The 25915-nt window shown below is 34.3% G+C and overlaps 1 protein-coding gene across 1 annotated transcript in view; it reads right to left on the minus strand.

Annotated features, from left to right (window-relative positions):
* Positions 1–25915, minus strand: part of LOC145939729 (uncharacterized) — a 471008-nt gene that overhangs the window by 425171 nt on the left and 19922 nt on the right. The window contains exons 3-4 of the mRNA XM_083044284.1: positions 24880–25090; positions 24740–24781 (exon numbers count right to left, since the gene is read on the minus strand). The gene's annotated coding sequence lies outside the window, so the exon portion shown is untranslated. The remainder of the gene's footprint in view (positions 1–24739; positions 24782–24879; positions 25091–25915) is intronic.

Below are 25915 nucleotides of genomic sequence, written 5' to 3' on the forward strand. Positions count from 1 at the left end.
AATATGCGTTTCGAACAATTACGCCTACATATTAACGTTGAAATTATGATATGCGATTGATAAATATTACAATACAAAGGTTAGAAATTGTTTCTAACGATTATGCTTACTAATTAATCACAGCGGGACGCAGCTCCAACTGCCTGATACTCGCGGCGTTTCGGTAATGGCCGAAGCTACAAACATCGGCAACTTCACTCTAATAACGCGCGCGCGATACTATGTATGTATGTACATGACTTAATATTAATAAATAATTAATTAAAACTCGAAGGAGATTCGTTCGAAAATATATATATAGCTTTAGAAAGAAAAAAATATTAATCGAGAATAAGGTATTGTAACATATTATTTACAACATATTACTATTTTATAACTTTTACTATATTATTATTTTAAAACTTAATTAGCAAATTTTATTAATATTTTTTGACAGAAAAATCAGCTGATTAAGAGACATTGAGAGAGAGAATGTATCTTTCTCCGCAATAATATTTTCTCTCTCGTATTCATAGATATGTTTTCGAGATGTCTTGTGTATTTGAAGCTTGATTATATTGTAAAAAATAATTAATTTGTTATATAATTAATTTGTTGTATAATAATTAATTTGGATAATTTATGTTTATAGTGTATCTACCGAGCAATCACAAACGTCTGATTAATGTCTTATATTACTACTGAAAAAAAATTAATTGAAGCTCTACATGACATATATAATTAAAGCGTCAGCTGATTAAAGCGTTAATTTACTAATTAATTTTTAAAATAATGTTATAAAAATTAAAATAATATAATATGTATTAAATAATAGGTTATATATATATATATATATATATATATATATATATAATACTTTAAACTCGATTAATATTTTTGACAGTTATCAACTGATTTCTGTCAAAAAATATTAATCGAGAATAAGATATTATAACATATTATTTACAACATATTACTATTTTATAACTTTTACCATATTATTATTTTAAAATTTAATTAGTAAATTATAACATACACAATATAAATATAAAATTATATTTAATTAGCAAATTTTCACATTATTAATATATTTTGGCAGAAATCAGCTGATTAAAGCATTAATTTGCTAATTAATTTTTAAAATAATATGTTATAAAAATTAAAATAATATAATATATTTTAATATGTTATAATACTTTAAACTCGATTAATATTTATGACAGCTATCAGCTGATTTCTGTCAAAAAAATATTAATCAAAAATAAGGTATTATAACATATTATTTACAACATATTACTATTTTTATTTTTCATAACATTTATATTTAAAAATTTAATTAGTAAATTAACGCTTTAATCAATCGATTTCTGTAAAAAAAATATTAATCGAGTTTAAATAAACTTTATATTTTTTTTTTAAATATCATTTTTTTAATATAAAACCGAAGAATGGCGCGCGCGTAACGCGCGCTTGGGTTGTTCTAGTAATGTAAAAAGTGAAACGATAAAGAAAATAAATATGTTGCAGCGAAAGGATATAATCGTATTATTCTTTTATAAGATAAAAAGATGTCAAAAAATTTTAATTTAATTTATAAAAGTTGGAAAAAATAATCTTATATGTATGTACATAATTTTGTTTTCAAACAGTGCATAGAAAAAGAGAGAGAGAGAGAGATTAAAGAATATTTTATATTTAAATTTATGTATTAATATATATAAATTGCACACACAAATTTTGTTATATAAATATATTATTACTTTTATTCTCTTCAATTATGTATTGGAATATCTCATTTTATCTGTCAACTTTTTGGGATCAATTTTTTTAGCAAAAATTTGATTTGATATTATATTCTTTTATATAAGTAGCTCATTTTTTAATAAAATCTCTACATAGAAGAATATACTTTAATAATAGATAAGCAACACACAGAGAGAAAATATATAGAGCATATATATACATATATGTGTATGTATATATATATATATATATATATATATATATATATATATATATGTCTATTCTCATTTATGTATCTATACAGAGTATTTCTAAAAAAGTGCAAAAAATTTTAGGAGATGATTCTTTGTCAAAAATTAAGGGGGGTTTTTCATATATTCCTATATCCTCCCTGAGGAGTTACACTTCTCCAAAGGAGTAGTTGAAAATATTAGGTTTTTATTTTTTTTCTTGAAAACTATTGAGTTTACAGAAAAATAAAAGAAATAAAAAAGTTTCTAAAGAAAAGCTTTTTAACGCATATTTTTAGATGATTACATTCCGGTCTTGAAGAGTTCTAATAAAAAATTGAATAGGAGTTGTCAGTTTCATCCCCTTATAACAGTATGGGAAAATTGAAAAAATATTAATAAATATCCTTTTTGCTAGTGAAAAATATCTACTAAATTTTATTTCTTAACTTGTCCAAAATTTGAGAAAAAAAAATTAAAAGTCTAAAGGAGAAGTATTTTTAGAGAAGTATAACTCTTCAAGGAGGGATATAGGAATATATGAAAAACCCCCCTTAATTTTCGACAATGAATCATTTCTTAAAATTTTTTGAAAAAAAATCCTCCTTAATTTCTGACAAAGAATTATTTTCTAAAGTTTTTTGCATTTATTTAGAAATACTCTGTATATTTTTAGTGCATAAGTGATTTTAGAAAAATATAGATCTATGAGAGTGAGAGAAAGATGGAGATTGTATATGAGGCAAGATGGAATCAGAGTTACGGCTTTTTAACAACGATCGTTAAGTCAATGTTTCCAACATGATAGTGGAAACTCGGAATCGGTCAAGCGCCGCGGGGCTCGATTTCAAATTTCGCACAGAATCAACGTGAAATTGACATACTGAAGTTAATCCACACACATGTACGGCAGTCCTGCGCTGAAGCTGATAGTCCCTTCAAGGATCAACGTCCAACTTACAGTCTATAACGTACAATCTATAACGTACATTAAGTCTTCTTGAATATAATGTTTACCTTACAAATTGATTAATAAAAATTTATTAATTTATTACAATAATAATTTCATACTTTATTTGACAGGTAATTCAATAATAAAGAAGATATTATGTAGTTGTTGAAGTTTTCGAATTATGATAAAAATACTTTCGCGAATGTTATATAACATTTCTGTACAGAGAGAGTGTCCACGATATAATACATAACTTTTAGATACATTTTATATTTGAGGATGAATTATATATCTGTTCGATCGCATTAAAGATTAAAGTATAAAAGCTTTCAAACAATTGAACAAAACATTTCAATACCCAATTCTATCAGAGTGTAATGGACGTATAAAAAGGAACGACTGCTCGTTCGAAATACACATTTTAGGAACAAACAATATGCATAATTCTGGTGTTCCCGATTCGAGTTACTTTTCGTTATTAATAATAACGTTTATATTTCTCGCAGTGACTCTCTCTCTCTCTCTCCATATAACGTTCTCTCGTCGAATGTCATATCATCTATTTTTCAACGGCGCCGCTCCAAATATTAAATAAAGTGCTAAAAAATTTAATTAATCCCGCGTCGGACATAATTCCGTACCGAACTTAATAATTTTCAGAGTGCTCGCTCCCCTCGCGGGACAGTTGCAATAAGTTTTTTAATAACGGTCGTTATGTTGACGATCCCGCTGTGATGTCCCTGCCACATTCGAGATATATCCAAAGTCGGTCAGCGCCCGCGGGGCAGTTTTAACGCTGGAGAAAACTTGTTTATGCGCTACATCGTCCTATTAAAATACAAACCGCGCGCGTTTGGCGAAATTAAAGGCCTTTCCAAGTCGCGAACTACATTTTTACACAATTTTACGTGTCCTTTTGACAGGTCAGGTACGCTTGCAAATAGACACATGTCTTGGAACATGTCTCAATGTTGAAAAATGCGATTTATAATATTAGACAAAGCACGGGACTCGGGACAATAGCCGCGTTCAGAGAGACATCAAAAGTCGGAAAACACATTAAACTTTGAATTCCTTGTCAGCGATGATGCTCCGGAAATGTAACGTGTCTAGCATGTCTACTTCCTCGCCGGTAATATCTTGTTTCACGTGTCGGAAGATAATACAAGTAGTGTACTTCGTTAAGGTCGTACGAGATTTCTGATGCGCGTTACACGCTAACTTGCAAACGCGAAAATTAGCAGGACGACTCGAGATTCTTCCCTTTCGAGACGAAACGAACCAATCCCGAATCTCAATCGTTTCTTAATTAATCAAAATAAAATTTGCATATATCTGCTTTAATTAATCGTACAATTACAAGCAAGAGAGAACTTTCTCACTGCGTCTGCTATATTTTATATTATACTATACAGGAGGAAGCGCGGGTGGAATGAATCAAAGCCTCGTGGCGGAAGTTAGCGAGGAAGTGAGCGCGCGATCAGAGAGAGAGGGTTGGGAGATACGGAAAATTTTCCCATAACTCTTCCTTCCCTGTGTAGGACATTGCGAAAAGCGTTTTCAAGAACGCGGGAATTGTTTTGGCTGCGCACCCGCGGTTGAATGCCCACTTGTTCGCCCCATCCCCCATTTTCGACGTAAGTTCGCCAAGTAATTGCTACTCAGAGTAACGTCAGAGAGCCCGGGAATACGCTGTACACGAGGTAACTAAAAAGCTATTACATCAAACTAGCTAGAAGATGCGCGCGAGAAATCTTTCGTTGCGGAAAGCCCCCTTCCGCACTTCCCCGGCTTCTTCACCGGTAAATCCGACGTTGTGGAACTTTCGACGAGCTTTCTCTTCCCTCTTCCTCGCCGCGTGCTTACGAGATGCTTAAACTTGTGTCTGATTACACAATACATCGGTATATATTAAATGGGAAAATATATCTAGATATACCTTGCATTTATATAGGGCGATTCTAAAGAAGTGCGAGAGATTTTAGAAGATGATTCTTCGTCGAAAATCAAGGGGAGTTTTTCATATAAACATATACTCAACCCTTCCTGAGGAATTAATTTTTTTCTCAAGTTTTTGTTTCATTTTTTTCAACATTTGTTTTGATTGCTTCTTTTATTCTAAAATTCAACTTTTCGTAACTCGAAACCTATCCTATTTAGCACCAGTTTAATCCCCTGCAGATGGGATTTAATTGATATCGTGTCGCGTTCAGAATCGGTCCACTCTTAGTTTGAGCCTCCTTTAAAACGCACGACTTCCCGCAGTGCATCAAACAAGCCACGGAATTCGAAATATGTCCAAAATGTTTATTTCTTCTAAAAAAGAATTATTGAATGAAAAAATCAAGAAAACAGTAATTCTTTCATTCTCACTGACTTAAAAGCATACAGGGTAATTCTAAATAAATGCGAAAAATTTTAGGAGATGATATTTTGTCAAAAATTAAGGGGGGTTTTTCATATAAATATATACTCCTATATCTCTTTTTGAGAAATTACACTCTTTAAAAAGAAAAGTGAAAATTAGGTTTTTATTTTTTTTCTCAAACTTTGTTTTTGTTTAATTTTTTTTTCAATTTACTATAATTATACAATTTACTATAATTGTTTTGCTTGCTTTTTATTCTAAAATTCAACTTCTTGTAACTCGAAATCCTATGCCATTTAGCACCGTGCATGATAATATATTTTATTTTTTTTCTTGCAAAGTATTGATTTTATAAAAAAAATTTTTTTAAATAAAAAAGTTTCTGAAGGAATCAAGCTTTCTAATGCATATTTTTAGATGCTTACATTCCAATCCGTAAAACAATTCTAATAAATAACTAAATGGAGGGTTGCTAATTTCCCTTATAATGATACAAGAAGATTAAAATAATATTAATAAATATTCTTTTTAGTAATGGAAAATATCTATCAAATTTTTTATATTTTTTAACTTGTCCAAAATTTAAGAAAAAAAATAAAAGCCTAATTTTCATCTCCCCTTTGAAGTGTACCCCTTAGAGAGGGATATAGGAATATGTTTATATGAAAAAACCCCCTAATTTTTGACAAAGAATCATACAAAATTTTTCGCACTTATTTAGAATCACCTTATATGCATCGCACTTTGTATAATTATGCGATATAATGAATTGAATCCGATACAGAGAGAAGTTACCCTAATAAAATATTTTCCAAACTACTTCAGAATATCATTCCCTGTTTTGCAAATATGAAAGCAACTATTTTACGTAATTGCGTACTCGTCTCACGTCGCGGTTTCGGCTGGTATCTCGAGCTTGAAGCGTCTGGAAAGACGAATAATGTACTCTGCTGACGTGTATCGGATGTCGCGCGCCGATTTCGCGTAGCCGCGAAATGCGAGATGCGAGACACACACACAGATCGGGGGACGAGAGGGAAGGGGGCAGGAAGGGGTCCTGGGATAGTGCTCTGAAATTTAAGCAAACCCGGGCGCACGAAACCAACGAAATTGAAGCGGTGCATGGAAACAGCGGAGTCACCCCGTGACAGAGACGCATACAAGGGACTCGAGGGGGTCGACACGAGGGTTTGTGTCGCGTGAGCGTCGCCGACGATCCGTGTGGCACATTTCGATCGATCGACGACGAAACCGTCGGCGCCGGCCGCTGCTTATATTTCGACACGGAAGCGTATTTTATGAATTTTTTTACAGTCGCGTCCCCCCCCCCCCCACCCTCCCCCCAGTTCGGCGCATCGATTGTGCATGCCGGCGAATTTGCATGATTAATCACCGCGTGCGTCGCGTGCCGGTATCGATCGATCGGCTAAACGAACGATGACGAATGCGTCCGTAACGAATCTCTGGTCCGGTGCAGAACGCATCGTCGCTCGGTGAATTATGTATTTCTGGAACAGCCGCGGTTCAGATCGCGTGTCGGTCATCTGGAATTACATTACGAACATGCTCCGAATTATACAGTCAGACATACAGAAATAAACTATCGCCGGTTCTAATCCAATTGTACCTGCCACTTTTCCGCAAATGAATGAACATTGATAGAATTTTGAAGCGATGTAATTTAATGGTGTCAATTTCATATATATGTATACGTATTACATGTTGCGAATCCAGCAAGTTTACTAGCTCCTATAAAATGTTACCAAACGAATAAATTCTCAATAGCCTGTGTCATCTAATTTGGAGATGTCAGGGTATAGTGTAATATGTGTTCACGATTTTAATCAATTTAATAGGTAGGGAGATCATTTCATTTAGCAATTTCTTTGTCATTATTCCGTAAAGGTATAAATAAACATGACTGCACGATAATACATATCATAACATGTGAAATTGTTTCTAAATGTGTTAATTTATAGAGATTGAGGATTCGGTTTAAAACAGTAAACTGCTACATTTATAACTTTCTCAATTTTAATTATTGATTGGTCTTTACTTCACGAATTAGCGCAACGTGCAGAATTCATATGATTCTCCGGATGTTGGAAATATATTATGCTTTCGTTTAATTACGTGCCGCTTTCACATATATACAGGGTGTTACAAAAGCATCGGATTTGCTTAGCACCATGCGATAGAGAATGAAAATCAGAAGATTTTTCCTCAATGAAAATGTCGAGGCATCAATAATTTTCGAGTTATAAGTGATTGAAAATGAAGGGCTTTTCGCAAAATAAACTTTATGGAATTAAAAGATTAACAAAACTGCATTCTTCAGTTAATTTCAGGTCGAGTTTAATTTAATAGAATTTTAATTTAAGGCTTAGTTACTAAGATATATGATGGCAAAAATTGGGAACTTGCAAAAAATGATGACCTCCCTCGACATTTTCGTTGAGGAAAAATCTTTTTAGATTTTCATTCTCTATCGCATGGTGCTAAGCAAATCCGATGCTTTTGTAACACCCTGTATATCCTTATGTCCTAATTTAATTAATAATAAGTATTTCTTTAATTCAACCCTTATTTTCAATTCTTGCCTCTTATATCCAAATATATTAAATCTAAATCATTAGCGACTTATTCCCATTCTACGGGCCATTAGATCCATTTTCATTATCCATTACTCCTATGTCGGGTGCGAGGTATTTGTCGCGGCGATATCCTCGGTGGACGAAAAGTTATTTACACCGATAGCACGGTGCCGGTTCGTTTGAGAGCGATACATATATGCATATACGGTATATATACATATACATATACCCACACATGCTTGCTTGCGCATGTGTCATGGAGGCTTAGCATGCCGTCTACCGCGGCTCCTGTTCTGGAATTCTACGTAGATGTATCGGCCCAGCTGGATCTAATGGTCATTTCACGGACGAACACGCGTCTATTCCGCGTACAGTAACGGCCAAAATTTCTCTCATCCCTACGCTTGCGGTAATACGTGTGTAATCGCCGTAAAATTAACTAGCACCTCGGAAATCGGCTTAATGCTTGGTGTGTTTGGTCCTCGTGATTATTCTTTCACAGCTTGATATCCAAAGTCATTTCTTAGCATGACAGGAGACAAAGTGTCTGATCTATGAACGGTTCTTATCTACTTGACAGATGGTTCATTTGGGTTATCCCAGAGATTACAAAAATCACATTTGCACGAATCATATTGATACTTTTGTTTCATTAATATCATTTTGTTCAATTTATCCATCGAACCCTATAGTTGAGGAATAACGAAAGAGCTCTTAATCTCTCTATATCTTCGTGAAGTTCGATTAGAGAGATATACCAGTCGCGAAATAAAAATCAGCGGAATATTGAATTCCGCTCGCAGTCCGATGTTTCTCAATCCAATTACGATCAGCAGAAAGTAGCTTGTACCTTTCTCTTTACTTCTTCATCACTGTTCCGCCCTTTGCTTCTTCCTCAACTTGCTGCCTTCCTCCTCCGCATTTCGATTCACGAGAAACGAGAACTAGGGACAATCGCGGTGGAGCCAAAGCCTTTACGACGTGCTTCGCTAAGTTCGTTAAACTTCTTCATTGCGTCGATCCTCGGATGTTTTACCTTCCAACTCGTTCGTGCAATACGTACGGAATACGACGGCGGCATATTTTCGTCGTGGTAAACCGGCGGCGACGGGTGGCCGCATTTAAGCCCGACGACACTTTGAATGCCAATTCGTTTCATTCCTTTTAAGAGATGCGATTACGACCTTGCTATACACACATATAGCATGCACTGACATTTCAAACCGACGTTAGAATCGAGTTGATACGTCTCAACGTCGGCGACGTATGGATCATTATGTGGAGTAGCTCTATTAAATTCTCTGATTATAATGTGATCGAGTGACAAGTAACTGTGTAATAGTTCGCATATCCTTGTCATGTTTACGTGCCATGCTCGCGATCGATAGACAGTCATTATAATATTGCATTACGCAATAAATATCGTGTTAATTGTACTAATATATATTGCTGCGTTTAATTTTAACTGGCAATACGTATCAATCTGACGTACATGAATGATTTTTGACAGTACTATATCGAAACAAAGCCATTATCTTCCAATTATCGCTACAGATTTTTTATATATATCATTAATAGACCGAATTATACCATTTTCACGTTTATTTGTTGCATCTCAAGTCATAAAATTCATCGCTCAGCGAAATTGTAATTTTGGCAAGATTAAATTAAGTAATTTTGCTTCTACGTGCTTTGTTAAAAACGATGTAACGAAGGATAATTGTATAAGATCCTTGAATGTTGGCAAGGAGAACCCTTGTGACGTATCATCCTACCGCGTTAAAGGAATATCATAGCACGTCGTGCCATTGTCAGCGGCGCGCCGTGGTCGAGTGTCAGCAAGCATTTCGTACACGGGATCGGGATCGTGTTACCATCAAGGGATTAAGCCGAACTGAAATTGCTTGGGATCACCGAAGGATAAGGGAAGGACGGACGAATGATTCTCTCGGTCCCTTCCTTCTGCTTCTCTTGAGATTCGAGTTTAGACGATCACCCGGGAAGAGGGTGAGGATCAGATCCGGCGCAAACAAGAGGCATCCACACGGGGGTAGATGTAGGGTTCATCAGGAACGAGGGACGAGGGTTTTCTATTCGGGCTTGATGAACGGGAAACAAGGTGCAAACTTAAATGACAGTTGAGAAATATAATTTTCCCAACTGTCAAATGTACATAAATCAAAATGCTGTCGCGAGATCTCCCGTCGCAGCGCAACAGCTATTAGAACAGTTTGACCTGTCCTTCTCTGCCGTTCAACCCTTACGTGGTTTACTTTATCGGAAATATGATTCAAAGAATTACAAAAATAATACTGACATGCTTAATGACACGGAAATTTGCATCGGCTTAAAATCATCTCATCCATAAGAAATTAGCTAACAATCGCTGATGAACAAAAGTCCTCTTGTCTATCATTGGAGTGTTGACTTTTATAGCGGTACAATTACATATTTATCGCGCAAACAGCTTTCAGACTTTACGGCGCACTTTAGTAAATCACGTACTTCACAATCTAGCATAATGTCGCGGAACATTTGGAATTAGAACCGCAACGCTTCAATCCGCTTGATGGCCCGCCGTCGTAATCTTACGAATTCAGCCCGCGGTCGTTCGGGACGCGACTCTTCTGCGTAGACTCCCGCATCGGTAAACGAGAATCTGTCCTTATATTCTCTCCCTTCCAGTCCCTGACCCTTCCGCGCGAGCGACCACAGTCGAGAAGCCACTCGATACAATCGGTCAATTTTACGACGCGACGCTGTTTTACGATGTGCTTTGAGAAAACTGCGAGCAGCCCCTTTTCCAAACGACGAGCTACCTGATCCTGCATAAACGCGTGCCAGCAATATCTCACATTCCCGTTCTTCCGTTTTTCATAATTTTTCTTTCACGAATGTAAGATGATTGTCTATTTGTCGCTTTTACTAATGACAAATTATTTTAATAATGTGAGAAGCATATATCTACATATAACATGCCTTAAATCTATTTCCTAGTAATTTCACAATTTCGAAACTACAGAGAGATAAAACGAGAAGGCTTGATCTTTCCCGCGTCGATTGCAAAAGTACTACGAGGTAAACAAATAAAAAAACAGCCAGGTACTCAAAGCCACTAGCGGATCCTGACGTCGATAATGGAGGGGGTTTTGCAAAATTATTTTATTTAATATTTTTGGTTTCATGATTAGCTTTTATTCCAGGATCAACGACGTCGATAGCTCTTTAATGTTTGTTTTTTTTCATTTATATTTTTTAAACAAATTCAGCAAAACTGTTTCTTTTAATTTGCAAGGGAGGGGGTTAACCCCCCCCCCCCAGGATCCGCCAGTATATATATGTATATATATATATATATATTATATAGATATAAAGAATTTCTCGCCTAATTATTTTCATGCAACGAAATTATCTCATCATTTCGTCCTATGTCTGACTTATTCTAAACTTAACTCCTTGAATGCGTAATGAATATAATTTACAATGTATCTTATACATACATATTGTATACATTATATAGATATAAAGAATTTCGCCTAATTATTTTCGTGCAACGAAATTATCTCATCATTTCGTCCTATGTCTGACTTAATCTAAACTTAACTCCTTGAATGCGTAATGAGTATAATTTCCAGTGTATCTCATACTTTTATATATATATGTATATTATATAGATATAAAGAATTTTGCCTAATTATTTTCATGCAACGAAATTATCTCATCATTTCGTCGTATGTCTGACTTAATCTACACTTAATTCCTTGAATGCGTAATGAGTATAATTTACAGTGTATCTTATACTTTTATATATATATATATATATATATATAATATATATATATATATATATAATATATACAATATATATATATATAAAAGTGTAAAATACATTGTAAATTATACTCATTACGCATTCAAGGAGTTAAGTGTAAATTAAGTCAGACATAGGATGAAATGATGAGATAATTTCGTGCACGAAAATAATTAGGCAAAATTCTTTATATCTATATAATGTATACAATATGTATGTATAAGATACATTGTAAATTATACTCATTACGCATTCAAGGAGTTAAGTATAGATTAAGTCAGACATAGGACGAAATGATGATAATTTCGTTGCACAAAAATAATTAGGCAAAATTCTTTATATCTATATAATATATACAATATGTATGTATAAGATACACTGTAAATTATACTCATTACGCATTCAAGAAATTAAGTATAGATTAAGTCAGACATAGGACGAAATGATGAGATAATTTTGTTGTACGAAAATAATTAGGCAAAATTCTTTGTATCTATATAATATATATTATATAGATATAATATATATTATATAGATATAATATATATTATATAGATATAATATATATTATATATATATTATATAGATATAAAGAATTTCATCTAATTATTTTCGTGCAATGAAATTATCTCATCATTTCGTCCTATGTCTGACTTAATCTAAACTTAACTCCTTGAATGCGTAATGAGTATAGTTTACAGTGTATCTTATACTTATATATATACACTAGCGGATCCTGATGTCGATAGATCTTTAATGTTTGTTTTTCTTTATTTATATTTTTTAAACAAATTCAGCAAAACTGTTTCTTTTAATTTGCAAGGGGCGGGGGGGGGGTTAACCCCAAACTCCCCAGAATCCGCCAGTGCTTAAAGCATAATATATATCTATATATTTTTTGTTCACCCAAAGATGGAAGATTGATGGGTACGATGAAAAGACGAAAGGTCTAAATGAGACTGTTTTCCTTTCATGCCATTTGTTTGAAATTCATTGAGCAGCAAAAGATAAAAAAGGTAAAAGTGTACGAAAACACAGGAAGAAATAACCGGGAGATGTGCTGTCATGTATCAAACTTTGAAAGAGATAAACTGACCAGAGCGATAAAGAAACGAAGGTGGGTGAAGGTTGAGAAAGGAGAGAAAGAAGAGGTACAACAGCCGCCAGATTCCTATACTCATATGGTGGTCCGTTCATTTGTTTTTTGCGTCTGGCACTCCCTGGTAAACCGCAAATCCCCAATTCCCACGGGCTCAACTCGTCGGTAGGGCAGGCAGGAAAGTAGGAAGGACGATAAAAAAAAAAAAGAAAGTGTCGTTGGAGAAGGAAATCCAGAGCGAACCGACCGCTTTCATCCGAAACGGTGAGCCGCCGTCCTTTTGAGGACACACACTCCGCGAACAGTGCCGGTGAGATTATTTTACTCTGGGCCTGAGTTTTGCCAGTGAAATCGATTTTGTTTGGTGGTCGTCAAGGTCGCCGCGAATCACCACAGAGTCTAGACGTCGTCATCGAGTCTCGCCGCGAACGTCTGACTACAGTCGCGCCGTAACTACTGCGAAAGTGGAGCTACTTCTGCGAAACCATTGATCGCGTAACCCTTTCATTGCCTTGCTTTTCTCTCTTTCTCTTTTTCTCATTCTCTTTCTTTTTCTTTTTCTCTTCTAAAAATTGATATATTATTGATATGTCATTTTCGAAATCAAAATATGTATAAATCAACATGATTAATCACAATTGACACAAGACTCATAGAACATAAAAATTTAAATCGAAATAATAAAAACACTGGTCAACACTGATTTTATTGTCAATTAGATTAGATTTTAGGGTAACTTTGTGTCACTGATTTCGAATATGGCATTAACTAAATTGATTCTAATTTTTTAGATAATGGGTGTTCCATAAAAAACATAAAAAACGCAACAAATATAATGATCAGACGTAGCCTATCCCCAAATTATATGGAAATTGTCTCAAATCATACAAAAGTATATATATGAAATACCTAATGACGTTGTATTCAATAAAATAACATTAAAACAAAGTAAGCTGATTCAGATAATGACAATTAATGCATAGAAAAATGCTGTTTGAAAAATGATTTTCTTTTATATGGGTCATCAGAATCACGTTGGAGATGAAAACAATGTTAAAGAATAAAAAGACAGACCAAACCCTGCTGCATATGTCAGCAGCTACAGATCGTATTGGAGTAAAATAATAATTTGAATATTTGAGTATCCATAATCTCAAAAACTAGAGTCAATTCGGCAAAACTGTTGTCCTTTTTAGGTTCAGTATCCCCAAAATACCTTAAATTCGCTCAAATATTTCAAACAAAAGTTTTGTTTTGTTGATCAGTGTAATAATAAAATTATTAATTTATTATATAAAATATCATTTTTGAAAATATATTATATAAAATATCATCGAAGGGGCAGACGACAGAAATTATGAATGATCGTTTTATCGCAATTTTTTAACGAATGGAAATTGTCTCGTTAACATTTCTTGAATTTCGCATCGCGCCTTGAATTTTTCACCGGTTCGAAAGCGAATACACAATTAAACGCGTCATCCGCGTTTCTGCGTTTCACGCATACATATGCTATTTGCGTCAGAGTATCGCTTTCAAAAACGACGCATTACCGCAAATCCGGGGTACGGGCGACCATGATGCGGTAGGGGTAGTTTTATTGCGGGCGCGTGAGCAGTTTAATGTCGCGGCCGACGTGATTCGACCCGGGATCGTTTCCTGGTCAGCGCGATACGCGTTCGCATACAAATTAATGTAAAAAAAAAATATTAAATATCTCTTTCCAAAGCGCAAAACATTATGCCGACGCGATTCGAGCTGTTAATTCATTACTTTTATATTTTTTTAAACAAAGACACATTGTAATATTCTACTACGATTTTATTACGTTGGGATTAAATGATATAATATACTTCTTGCGTATCCTTTTGTTTCGCTTTTTTTTTTTGAGTCCACAATCCGTACATTTGCATCTCCATATCGCATTTCCGAAAGTTAATAACAAAATTCTGTTGAAATAAATTGTATTTTGCGTTTTATTAGCGTTGAAAATCTACAGTTTCGCGCAGAAGGGCGTCAAAAAGCGCAGAATCGACCCTGATCTTGTCACAGTGAGCGAGCGTTTCACACGCGTGTAAAAGAAGCGCGCGTGCTTGCAGCGACATCGACATCGCCGCCGCCGGAATGAATGACATTAAATTTAACGCTGCCAATTTATCGAGGCACACGCCGCAGCGCGTTGACACCCTTGTCCTCTTCGTGCATACGTGCACCAACGTATGCTCAGGTTTAATTCACATTTGCCCTTATACGAAGTTTTATAGCCACTGTATGATACTATGATACAATGAAATTTTGATCAAATGGGAGTCTCACATAATGTAGCCTTCAATTTCTATAGCGCGATGTGTCATTTTTTATTATAAAATTTATTATATATTATATATTTTATATATTATATATTATATATTACCTATACATTATATGTATATTTTATATATTATGTATTATATATTATACATTATACATTATATATTATATATTATATAATGTATTATATATTATACATTATACATTATATATTATATATTATATATTATACATTATATATTATACATATATTATATATTATATACTATACATTATACATTATATATTATATATTATATATTATACATTATATATTATATATCATATTATAATAAAATATATATACTAATATATAATTATAATATATAATATGTAATATATAATATATAATATATATAATATATAAAATATATAATATAGGTGTATGTAATATATAAAAATATATAATATATAATAATATATTATAATTATAATTAAATGTTATATGACATACACGTGTTATATATAAATTGTATATAACATATATATATAATAATAAATATTATATGAGATATAAATTTATGAACGATTATATGTGAATCCTTTTTGAAAAAATTCTTGGAAAGATTTCTTCTGTAAAGTGTACTGTGCTAATGTGAGTAAGCCTTTACACAAGCTTTTTGGGCGCTCGCGCGAGTGACACGAAGCTTGATTGCAAACGCATTGGTATTATTTGACAGGGCATTCGATGTGCTGCATAATATATGGAGCGCGGCGTGACGCCATCGTAATTGATTGTAGCGCTATGCGGTTTGGCACCCACTGGCCGGAAGTGTTCGCAATTACTACAATGGAATCGCGCAAAGTTAATGACAAAATATTCATTTCCGGAATGGTAATTCGCGGCCGGCCGCGCGACTCGAATCCATTTTCGACGAGGCCCTCCACAAACGGAAACCAACCCCAAAAATCTGTCTAGAAATGTAGGCGCACGTTTCGATTCGGAACTTTGATCTCGCACTCGGTTGCGGTACTCGATATTTATTCTCTATCGCGTCGTAATTGCAGTAGAAATTTAAATTAGTAAAATTTTAGATTTTAGTGAAAATAAATCCTTAGAGAAACTGTTTATCAAAATATACAGAATGATTCTGAACAAGTGCGAAAAATTTTAGATTCTTTATTGAAAATTAAGGAGTTTTTGATATAAACAAATACTCCTATATCCCTTCTTGAGGAATTACACTCTTTCAAAGAGGGAAGTAAAAATTTGGTTTTTATTTTTCTCTCAAATCTTGTTTTTGTTGTATTATTTCCAACATTTACTATAATTTGGTTTTGCTTTTTTTTTTAATTCTAAAAGTCAGTTTCTCGTAACTTGAACCTTATTATGATCATTTAGTACTGTGCATGATAATTTTAATTTTTTTCATGCAAATTGTTTTTATGAAAAAAATAAAAAATTTTTTTTTTAATTCTAAAAGAATCAAACTTTTTAACACGTATTTTTAGATGATCACATTTCGACTCGTTCAAAAATTCTAATAAAAAATTGAACAGGAGTTGTTAGTTTCATCCCCAAAAAAATGTCCACCAAATTTCATTTTTTTAATTTGTCTAAAAAATTTGAGAAAAAAAAAAAATCTAATTTTTACCTTCTTTTTGAAGGAGTATAATTCCTCTGGGAAGGATGTATATGTTTATATGATGGACCCCCCACCCCCTTAATTTCTGACAAAGAATCATCTCCTAAATGTTTTCGCACTTATTTAGAATCCTGTATATACATAGATTCTGGTTTAAAAATTATTGTTTGATAAATATTGCACACAAATCTCTTACATAGCATAAAGTTCGTTTTAGACATTAATCTATAATTCGCGACAGACTTCAAGATAGAAATCTATTTATAATTTTATATGCTGGATATATCCTAATGTACTTAGGTATGTAATCTGATTGTCTCTATTTCGTACATATTTTATATACTTCTCTTTAAATATTTTCTATGTTAAACACATAAAATTATGAATAGAATCTTATCCAGTTTCCCGCGAATTGAAAGTTAAGTCATCTAAAATGGACTTAACGAAGTATAATAGAGCAATTTTATCGAGGAACAGAGGATTAATCGAGAAGTATATTAGATGTTATCGCTTCGCGAAAGAAATTACCTTTCTTCTCATCTTAGTTGGCTTCATTTACACTTTACACGATTTCTCTCACACCCACTCGAGCGACGTCTCTTTTTCTGACAGCGAGAAATGGGATTCTCTAATTTCTCTCGAGCGTAAATCGCCGCTTGCTCCGTAAACTTTTATGTCACTCGACACTTTTTAAGTTAATTTCTTGAAAATAATTCATTAAGAGAGAGAGAGAGACGACGGATAAAAATTGCTTCTCTAGGATAAAAAATTTCGTGCAATGGAAGGGAGTCGATTTAACGGGACGCGTTTAATTGTTAATTACTTGTACCTTTTAGCCCGTCGAAACTTTGTCGACGAATCCGCTTACGCGGCCGATGTGCCACGATAACATAATTTCAGAATATAATCGACATTAGCGAAGTCACATCTCGCTGAAAATAATAATTGCAAATGAAAATCAAGGTAGATAATATAATAATAAATATATAATAATAGTTTGTCGGACGAAGGAAAACTAAACGAAATATAGATACTTGGCTAGAAACAAAATATTTTTTCCCGTGTTATTCCTCCGACTTTAAAGCCACGATTTACCGCATGCGCGATGAATCGAAAAAGCGGATCAAGTTTAAAATTTAAGCCGGGCTCAAATTTCCAGTTGGCCAATTAGCGATGCCGAATTGGTGTTAATACCGGGATTAATGCACTGATCAATTCTCGCGCGAAAGCTATGAAAGCGGAACGAGCGCTCTAAAACAACCGGGGTATTCCCGTAACATACGCACGTACTGTTGATTTTCGATATTGCAAACGAGTCTCTTTCAATGTTATCGATAGGAATGAAAGGACGCGTTCGCGTATTCCTCGGCTATTCATAATATCATCAGAGTAAACAAAGGACTAACAAATTAGCACATTGGCAATGGGGATAAACTGCCAAGAGCTGTGAATAAGCTCTTTAGAAAAACAATTCAATTTTAGCGTGCATCAAACATTATCATGTATTACAACCAATAATTACTTTGCGAAAAATTTGCGCAATGCTCTGTCGTTTCGTTTAAAGACTGTTCTGTGTGTTTTTTTGAAATACGCTATTCACTCAGATTTCCACATAATAAGAATTTAAAAAATCACATTTAATGTCGTACCTGTTGCTAAATAAAGATGAATACTATCGTAGAATTACAATACACGTATACAATAAAAGAATAATTTTCTCTTTTTGATTTATGAAAATATTTTTTTTATGACAACTTCAAATGCATGCTTTGTGTTTCAAATTTTTGCAAGATTTCTTGTTGATACGCAGTGTAGGCTTATTAATGCAAACAGATCTTTATTAATTGAAAACTCATACAAGATGATTCTAAATAAATGCGAAAAATTTTTTTAAATGATTTTTCGTCAAAAATTAAAGAGAGTTTTTCATATAAACAACTCTCATGTCCCTCCCTAAGGAGTTACACTTCAAAAGGGAAGGTAACAATTAGGTTTTTATTTTTTTCCTCAAATTTTGGACAAGTTAAAAAAATTAATTTTGGTGGACATTTTCCACTAATAAAAAAAATATTTATTAATATTTTTTTAATCCTTCCGTGCTGTTATGTATATGGGGATGAAACTAGCAACCCTATTCAATTTTTTATTATAACTTTTTAATGGATCTGAATGTGATCATCTAAAAACATGAGTTAGAACGCTTGATTCCTTTAGAAACTTTTTTATTTCTTTTATTTTCTTCGTAAAATCAATAGTTTGCAAGAAAAAAATTAAAATATATTATCATGCACAGCACAAAGCTAAATGACATAGGTTTCAAATTACGAGAAGTAAAATTTTAGAATAAAAAAAAACAAGCAAAACAAAATTATGATAAAAATAGAAAGTTGGAAAAAAAACAAAATTTGAGAAAAAAAAATAAAAACCTAATTTTCACTTTCTTCTTCGGAAGACTAATTCCTGAGAGAAAAATATAGGAGGAGTATATATGTTTACATGAAAGATCCTTTTCCCCGTTTAATTTTCGACGAAGAATCATTTCCTAAAATTTTTCGCGCTTATTTAGAATCACCCTGTAGAATGAAGGAAATGAAGGTGTACACGATTTCTCCAACTCGGTAAAATCTTTCGAGGGAACACAGTTATCCCGATTACATTAATCAAGATTCGGAAGGCTCGTTTCCTCGCGTGCAGCCTCGCAGATGCGCGCACGTGGGCATAACGCCGAGTGGAAACTTCGGTACCAAACTATTCATTCGACTGAGGATTAAGAGAGGGAAAGGAACAGAAGAGGGGGGATTCGCGTAGAGAAACGTTTAAACTTACGTCGGAATCCCTTCGCGTTACCTCGTCGGCGCTCATAAATCAGGCAACTTTACAGAACATTCTTAGTTGATGACATCGTCGCGTTTGTCGGGCGCCTTTCTCACGGAGAACCAGAGAGTGTTACGGAGCCGACTTTGCAGTTTTCAAGTTTCGCTAATAAGACAAGAGTGGGAAAGGGCGGGTCTTTGAGCTTGATGCTATCTATCGGCTCTTTACACCTATATATGTAAAATTTCTCGGCAAATTCATCATCTCGTCTAGACAGCTCAATGCAACATTTAACACGCGATGTGAATGCAATAATATTATGAATGCAACTTTATTAAGTATGCGCACAATAGCAGTGTGCAGACGTATAGAAAAAAATAAGAGTATATAAAAACAGAGCGTCAGCCAAAGTGCTGCTTTTAAATTTAAACTTATATTAATTTATAGGTAGTTAAAATCGTGCATGATGAGAAATATTCTGCATATTAATGTTCGCAGACATCCTTTGATAAATTAAACCCTATCGATAATTTAACGTTTCCTCTTTGTATATATTTATAAAAAGAGGTAATTTTTCAATATCAATATTATTCATATTAATAGCGAGATACTTCATTATATCATTTTATACGCGTAATTTCTTATGTATCTTTACACAGAGAGCGTGCAAAATATTCTTTTAAAATGTTACACCGACATCAATGCGAGAGATTTCATTGCTCGTAGTAGTATATCACGATCACCGGGTTACGGGGCAGAAACGATCAATGATCGCATTGAAATGTGATTGTAGCTCATTACAACGAAACGCTCGCTCGCTCGGTGAGATTCAATCATCCAAAGCGGAGAGGGAAACTAGGTGGGACTCGACGATGCGAATGAAGAGTTGGGGTAGAAAGGGAGCTGGAAAAAGAAAGCCCGATATATGGAGCACCGCGCGGTTATACATACATACATATACATATATATATATATATATATATATATATATATATATATATACTGTAATTGCGGATAAAATGGCGAACATTGTTCGAGTCCTGTCACGACTGGCAGTGAGCTGTGGTTTGATACAGGAATTTCAAGCCGGTAACCGGCGGCGTCAATCGCGAAATCACGCAACATTGACTAAATAAAAGTTTCACCGTGTATTATTGGCTAAAAGCTCAGCTGTCACACAGCTGCGTCTCATCTGTACAGAGTTCTGTTTACTTTCCTCCCTTGATTGCGCCTGTCAAACGATAAGCGAATATAATCGGCCCATATAATGCAATTTATCGCGCAAGACACAGTGGAAAATAATGATTGTTGAACTGAAATTCGGAGACGTTTAATCGATCGGTATTTCCACAATGTATATATACATATATATGTATAACGCAACTTTATGCAACATAACAAAAATAAAAAAAAAAAACTATCGAGAGAGTTCATGCAATGTCCCCGCTGTGATATCGTGCAGAAATACGATATCGTTTGTCCGATATTGAATATGAATTTTAATCTTAATCGCTGTAATTCGTTCAATATTGATTTCGGCGTCAAGCATAATCGCGTGCAATCGCGAAGTATTAAATATCTCTTCTTTCTTGTGTACGTACAATGAAATTGATAATTCAATAATATTGCCTATATACAGGGTACAGGGTGTTTCTAAATAAGTGCGAAAAATTTTAGAAGATGATTCTTTGTCGAAAATTATTAAGGAAGGAGTTTTCATATAAACATATACTCCTATATATAGCCTTCTTAAGAAATTACACTTCTTCAAAGGAGGAGTTAAAAATTAGGTTTTTATTTTTTTCTTGAAATCTATTGAGTTTACAAAAAAAATAAAAGAAATAAAAAAGTTTCTAAAGGAATCAAGCTTTTTAATGCATATTTTTAGATGATCACATTCCGATCCGTTAAAGAGTTTTAATAAAAAATTGAATAGGGGTTGTTAGTTTCATCCCCTTATAACGATACGGGAAGATTAAAATAATATTAATAAATTTCTTTCTTGCTTACTGGAAAATATCCACCAAATTTCATTTTTTTAACTTATCCAAAATTTGAGAAAATAATTAAAAATCTAATTTTTCCTTTCCCTTTGGAGGAGTATATATTTATATGAAAAACCCCCCTTAATTTTCGATAAAGAATCATTTCCTAAAGTTTTTCGCACTTATTTAGAAACACCTTGTACACAATCTTCAATGTTTAATATATATGAGAAAAATTTCAGCTGCGTTCTCGATTATCCGTTATTTATCTAGTACATTAGGCTCTATCAATAATGGAAACATAATCGAGTAATCGTTGTCATGAATATATCGGAGCTTACAGACGCTGCTAAGAGGGCATACATAGGGGAATTCAGGTAATTTGGTGGATACGATCGATGGACGGGAGGAGGACTAACGGCCCAGTTGCGAATGGATCATCCCCGAAGCAGGTATAATTCAAGCATCCTCGTCCAAGAGTAACGGCTGTATGTATACTCAAGGTATTAGTTTCCGAGCCGGGTATTGACTTGATATCGACGCGTATATACGTCCGTCCAATGCGTCGTGAAATCAATTTTCTCTCTACGAATCGATAGATTGACGTCGCATTGTTGTTACCAAGTCAAGTTGATGCTTTAAATAACACATCCGTACTCAAGTGTATCATTAACTCGCAGCCAATAGTCGAACGGTCAGTTCTCGACTGAACTCTCTTTGCAAAATTTTCCCATTGAACAGCCGACACAATCCGATATTTCACGAGACAGCGGTTATTTCTAATATCTCTCGTATGCTCGATATAAAGCGGAAGTCGAACAGCCGAACGTCATAGATAGATATTCCGTTCCGCGGAATTCGAGTCGAACGATACTCGGTTGTGCAAAAGCGTACCTATATCTCTGTACGCGAGATAATGTCGTTTACACTACTGTAAGAGCAAATCTCAACCGAGTCAACCGACCGTGGTTTATCGAAGTGGTAAAACTTGGCACGCTTAAGCCCTCTCCAGAATCGATCACATTTCCCGGTTTCAATCCCCCCCTCCCCCCGGATGGTCGCGCGATCTCACGCACAAAAAAGCACTCCATGGCGGCAGCCAGCAGCAGCGCCGATGAATAGCCGGTCGCAAATAAAGGAAAATAACGGTGGTAAATAAAAAGAGGAAAAAAAAAGAGGAAATAAAAAAATCCGACGACAATTCGCTCGCGATAGGGTGGGGGGGCGAAGGGGGGAGGGGGGGGGGGGACGGATCGCGAAACACAGTGCGCGCGGCCAATATTGTTTCGCCGTCGAGGAATTTTAACGCACCGCGGAACCCGCATTAACGTTGACAGGGATTTCGTCGGACGGGTTGCTCTCTTTGTAACGCAATGTAACGGGGAAACGTGCGCGCTTGTTTCCTCTTCCTCCCCCGCCCCTCTATGCCTTTCCCGTTCGGTTTTCCAACCCCCCTCCCCCTATTTCCACCCCGGCGTCATCGTTCCGAAGCCGCCCGCTCTTTGTACCCGGGATATTCAACGCGATGTGCGACAGGCGCTATCGCGCATCATCATCCTCTCTTTCTCTCAGCCTCTAAAAGCGACGCTAAAATCGTCCCGAGATCGTCCGCTGGCAAACTCTATTCATATATATATTTTGTCGACAGATTTAGCGGTTTTTAACTGCGCGGTTTCATTCGACGCCGTTTCGGTATTTCCGCACGATTTATACAATTCGAGCATTTTCTTAAATAAGGGTTGAAAAAAAATTTACCTAGAACGGAGATGCTCGGTCTGTTGCGTTCAAAATATCTAATTTGTCGATAATATGAAAGGACGAGAGAGAGAGTGCCAATTTAAAGAAATGGCTTGTGACAAAAATAAGGTCTCCGGCAGAGCCAGAGATAAGGAAAAAGGATGGTCAAGTTTGGCACCGGGAATGATTTGCGGCGGACCACCGAAGATCTTACGTTGGACGATAGGATAAGTGTGAATGGGACTTCATGGTTCTCGATCTTCAGATTTCAGGTCAGTATGCTGTCTATAAACGCTTCTATATACATATTATAAACTACGACACAAGTGAATCTACATCGTTACGTGTCGGACAGGGTATTATATATGAACGAAGCATCGATTGAATTATAAAAGCCGCTCTACGCAAAATACGAACTTATTTGTTTCATCATAATTTGACTTAATAAAAGAGCATTTGACGTTCTGCATATCGGATTGGAATAAAGGGAACAAAATGAAATTGGAGATGCGCTTGAATTACAAATGTAATAATACACAATTTTGCACAGGTTGGAAACAGAAGTTGAAAATCATGTATATCCCGTAGCGCGGATATTTTCGCTGCAGCGGGAGCATTAATGCATTTTTTATTGCACGATCGATAATCGGAAAAAAACATGCGAAATGGAATCATCCGCAAAATTGTGACGTCTTAATTTCGAATAGTTATTTAATAGGTATTTACGAAGAGTATAAATAGATCATTTCGACTTATATCCCTTTTTTTCTAAAAAAGGCATGTTAGGTCAATTCTCACAAGTATTGTTGCCTCTTCTCCGCGATGCTGATTGGCTGCCTCGATTCGCGTTGTGCGTTATATTCGTACCATTGAGAGACTGTCATCGCAAGGGTTAGCAGTTTGACAGTTTGTTCAAAATAAAATTAAATACAATAATATAATGTTTTAAATAATATTTTATAAAACTTTAAACTCGATTAATATTTTTGAGTTATCAGCTGATTTCTGTCAAAAAATATTAATCACGCATACAATATATTTACAACATATTATTATTTTAAATTTTTACCATATTATTATTTTAAAATTTAATTAGCAAATTAACGCTTTATTAATATTTTTTGACAGAAATCAGCTGATTATTATCAAAAATATTAATTGAGTTTAAAGTATATTATAACGTATATTATAAAGTATATTATAACGCATAATGCGAATCGAAACAGTTAATCAGCATCGGAAAAGATGCGACAATACTTGCAAGAATCGCCTTAACGTGCTTTTTTTTAGAAAAGGATGTTATAATATTTTAAATTCGATTAATATTTTTGACAATTATCAGAGCTGATTTTTGTCAAAAAATATTAATCGCAGATAAGATATTATAACATATTATTTAAAATATATGTTACTATTTTAATTTTTTCAACATATTATATATACCCCCATTACCGCTATAGAGATATTATAAAATAAACCATTTTTCACTCACCGATACGTGCAATAGCGGAGTTGTAGTACACAGCACATTGATCTGAAAACAAAATATGTATATACATAATTGTATAGAATAGTGTGTGTCGAATATCTCATAAACAATGCAGTTTAGAAAAAATGTTTTATTTTGCATACCTCACAGTTGCCCCGATGTCGCCCGATGCTTCCCCGGGTCTCCTCCTCCTCTCTTGGTCGACCGTCATTGCTTCTTCGAAGCATTCTCGACACTCGCGAAAATACGAATAATTACGATTGCCCGACACTTTACACGGCACTCCCGACGCGCGAAACTTTACACGGTACTCCCGACACGACGCGTGAATCGCACTGTGTATCGCAATGCTATCTGTAACAAATAAAATACATACATATATTAGAATAATCTTATTATTTCGCATTATAACATACACAATATAAATATAAATATGTAAGCTAGAATTAACGATAGATATATCCACGGATCGCAACACATTCGCGCGCGCGAAAACAGATTAAGTTGGGTTATGTTGGCAAGAGATTTTGCATCGAATTTTTCGCGAAATATGCGTTTCGAACAATTACGCCTACATATTAACGTTGAAATTATGATATGCGATTGATAAATATTACAATACAAAGGTCAGAAATCGTTTCTAACGATTATGCTTACTAATTAATCACAGCGGGACGCAGCTCGAACTGCCTGATACTCGCGGCGTTTCGGTAATGGCCGAGGCTACAATCATCGGCAACTTCATGCTAATAGCGCGCGCGATACTATATATGACTTAATATTAATAATTAATTAAAACTCGAAGAAAATTCGAAAAAGAAAAGATGTAGCTTTAGAAAAAAAAAATATTAATCGAGAATAAGGTATTATAACATATATTATTTACAACGTATTTTATAACTTTTACCATATTATTATTTTAAAATTTAATTAGCAAATTGTAACATACGCAATATAAATAGGTAAGCTAGAATATTTAATTAGTAAATTTTATTAATATTTTTTGACAGAAAAATCAGCTGATTAAGAGACATTGAGAAAGAGAATATCTCTTTCTCCGCAATAATATTTTCTCTCTCGTATTCATAAAAATGTTTTCGAGATGTCTTGTGTATTTGAAGCTTGATTATTGTAAAAAATAATTAATTTGTTGTATAATAATTAATTTAGATAATTTGT

The sequence above is a fragment of the Prenolepis imparis genome, unplaced genomic scaffold, assembly GCF_030444845.1.
Source record: "Prenolepis imparis isolate NDT839.2.m4 unplaced genomic scaffold, iyPreImpa1.0 SCAF_8, whole genome shotgun sequence".
In the NCBI taxonomy this organism is placed as follows: Eukaryota; Metazoa; Arthropoda; class Insecta; order Hymenoptera; family Formicidae; genus Prenolepis; species Prenolepis imparis.